Raw genomic sequence first — 3783 nt, forward strand, 5'->3', positions numbered from 1 at the left:
CTCATCCTTTCCTTATTACCAGAGACAAGAGAAGTCACCTCTGAAACTTACCGAGGCTACAGGATGATCAGGAGAATGCAGATAACAAGGTCTTTGGAACCGCCTCAGTATCAGATAAACCACCCAGATGAATGGCAGATGGGGCCATTCTAGCCCAGGTATTTCACACACACCCCCTCTACTCAGGCTGAGAAACTAAAGGTCAGATGATTCTAAACACAAATCCATAGCGACCCCAAGTCTCTCACTGTTACACGAGGAACCTCCACCCAAACTCACCCTACTTAGATATGCATCACAGCGCGATACGGGAAGCCATCAGCTCACCACACTAGTCTCCCAGCACTGCCTCAGGAATGCCGCCTTCTAACTACACTCCGCGCTAAAGTTACAATGGTTTGAAAGAGGTAAAGGCATTTACACACTGCCCCGGGAATCCCCTCATCCCCAGCCCTGGGATTACTCCTCACACACAACCCGTCTACGCTCCCCTTCCTCCTCCCCTCAGGGAGACACATCCATATTGGGGAGGGGGGCGAGAGGGAGAGAAGAGAGCCGCCCCTCAGGGCCAGCCCCAAGCTGCTCCCTTCCCCGGCGAGGGGCAGTCCCAAACGGACTGCCACCCGCAGGCAGGCCCCGCCCCGGCCCGTCGGTTAAACGCGCGGCTGGCACTCGCCGCGCCTGGGGTCGAGTACTTGAGGCTGCGAGCGCGCCCCGGATCACAGCAAGGCCGTGTTTAATGATGCACGAATGATTAAGATACAACACGGTATCAGCCCTGCACACAGCACTCCACCACAACGCTGAGGTGAAAGTTACGGCTGAATCATCTTTGTGGAGCGTTTGTTACAGCAAGCGCTATTTTTTTCACTTCAATTAAAAAAAAAAAAAAGTGTTGAAATTAATGTTTAATAAGATGCAAACAGGTTGGGTTAAACGCTAAAAACATAAATAGCTTTAGTTATTCTCCAGGTACATTTAGAAGATGGTTTTCAAACTAATAATAGCAGTTTACTTGTGTGGTGGTGCAATTCTTACCCCTCCCTGCTTTCCTTATTGGGCTGCTCGGTGCCAGGTGTGATTCCATCCACATTCCCGCGAGCCATACACCGATCTGTGGAGATAAGGACTGATAACCTTGAGGAGACTGGCTCCTGCCCCTCTCAATTGCTTGGAAAGGGGTGTAATGGTCCATCATCTCCTGATGGCCTGACACACCTATGCCTGGGTTGTGATCAGATGGAACAATAACAGAGTTGCATGTTATTCAAATTCTTGTGCAACTGCTGGAAGGCACCAGATAGTATTTGACAAAAGTCAATTATCTTGGATCCTATAAACTGCGACCACCAGAGAGACCCTTTGAGCTCTCCTGGATCGCAGCAGGCCTGTGACCAGCATCTCCCTTGAGCTGGGACGCCTTGCAGGTGTCGTCTGTTCCAGACGGAAGGCCAGGGCGAAGTCGCCCCATTGAGTCTCAATTATCGCCCATTGAGGAATGCCAAGGCACTGGGAGTATTTGCTCTAAACTCAAGAAGGAAATTTTCTTTGAGCTAGCTTCTATTTCACCTGTTTATTGGTATGTGTGTGTGTGTGTGTGTGTGTGTACATACCCTTGCCCTTGTTCCTGTGTGTTTGTCCCTTTTGTGTTCATTTTACCGAATCCAAATACCTTTGTTTCTGTATGTATATGTCTGTTTTGTGTATGCACATGTACATATGTGTATAAATTAAGGTACTGTTAGAGTGACTATTGTCAGTTTAGAACCTGAATAAGTCATTTTTCTTTCTGAGTTATTTTGTATTGAGAAATAGTTGTTAGTTATTAATAAATCTAGATTTTTTACGAGATCATTACCATAATACTTTCATCTGCGACAACTTGTCATATATAAAAAAGCAAGGATGTGAAGGACATGGGACTTCGTTCCTATGCCACCATTTGCTTCCATAAATACTACTTCCATAGACTTTTTGAGAACAGTTATTTAAAACTTTGCAGACTAAAACTAAGTGTGTGGAGTACCCATTGTGTACCTCAGTTTTAGGTACTCGTAAAGCAGCCATATAAAAATGCTCTTTTTATTATGAAAATTTATAGAGTGTGAAATACCGAATATGCATGGACTTAAGTCATGCCAAGCTATTCATACAGAGCTCATTACTGGACCATAGCCACAATTAGTATGAGACAGGCAAAGCCATATCCAGTAATTCCAAATAAAAAAAAAAAAAAATTACATTGAACTAGTGTTGAGCAGCCATGAGCAAGTTACTGGTACAAAATGAGCCTCCAGCTAGCTCCAAAATAAGCATTAAAAACAAACAACAAAAAAATCCAGAGATAAAAGAAATTAGAGTATGTCAAGTTCTAGAATAACAAGCTCCACCTTAGGTTTTACCTTGCAGTTATACTACACAAGAACTTACCAATTATAAATGTCTGTTTGTACTTACAAACTCAGATTTAACCAACTGGTGGAGACAGATTCCCTGTCATGTTATCACAAGAGAAAGGAGTTCACCTTGTTAGGTGACCTTAAGAGGAATGAGGTCCTGATGCATTTCCTGAAAGTGTGAGGTCTGCTGTTTTAACAATTCTACTTCCTCCATTTCAGGTACTCTTTTACTGCAGGTTGTTCTCGTCTTCCACTATGAATTATAACAGAGCATTTATCAGGGCAAAAATCAAAGGAAGTCTGCAAGGAGGAACAGGTTAATAATAAGAGGCAGTGGTAACACTGGAGTTTAGTATTGTGGTGTTTTTTATTTGGGCAAACTGCACATTGCTCGTATTTCTTCTACCATAAGGTCTTCAAATTATACTTACATTGCATCTATGACACCTTAGACTCAAGACTGAGAGAACTTCAAGTGTCAACAGAGTACAAATATTGTTGTTTTTTTTTTCCCTTTTAAGCTTTGGTTTCTGTTATAGCAATTATAAACAGGTAACTTCAAAGTTTGCTCTGACTTCATATAATGCAGGATACAGTGATAAAGTGCTTTCATTTTTCGTTGACATGTGATGTTCTACAAAAATTAAGACGACATCCCCCAATTTTTGTACTTGTCTTAAAAGCTGTTGATAGTAACTCTAGCTGTAGAATTGTAACATTTAACTTTTTTATCTATTTGCTCCACCTGCTGGTGCATATTCCTTTTAAAGCAGTCTTTAGAAGCCTAAATGCATTACAAATTTGGACAAAGATGTACACAAGAACATACCTGACTTTAAGCTCAATTTATGTAACAGACTAATTAAAGACTCTGGCACAGAAGTAACATTCCATCCTTTCTTCCCTTCCCAAATTAGAAACAGACAACACAAAATAAAAAACTCACTCTGCTCCCCCAAACGTAAAATCCCACCCCCCCAAATCTTTGGGTTTAGATTTAATTTTTTTTTTATATTTATAAAGAAACTTTATTTCTGGGTTCCCTACCTAACTAGGTTAAACGGAACCAAGGTCTGTCACATTACCACCATGTTTTCTGGGGCTGAACTAGCACTTTTTTGATGACTGCAAAATTTTAACTTGCTTTATTATTGTTTTGATTTTTTTCTTCTGTACACTAATAGTTTGTAGCAGATTGATTACAGACTGCTTGACTGGAGTAGGCATCACAGGGACTGAAGAGGAAAGTTGTTTCGGCATGGAATAAGAAGCAAAGAAAACAAGCACTTATAGGAAACGGGTGAAAGTGTCAAAGAACTGGAGTATATATATATATATATATATATATATATATATATATATATATATATATATATATATATAT

This window comes from Athene cunicularia, assembly GCF_003259725.1.
Source record: "Athene cunicularia isolate RWA chromosome 20 unlocalized genomic scaffold, athCun1 chr20_part1, whole genome shotgun sequence".
Classification (NCBI taxonomy): domain Eukaryota; kingdom Metazoa; phylum Chordata; class Aves; order Strigiformes; family Strigidae; genus Athene; species Athene cunicularia.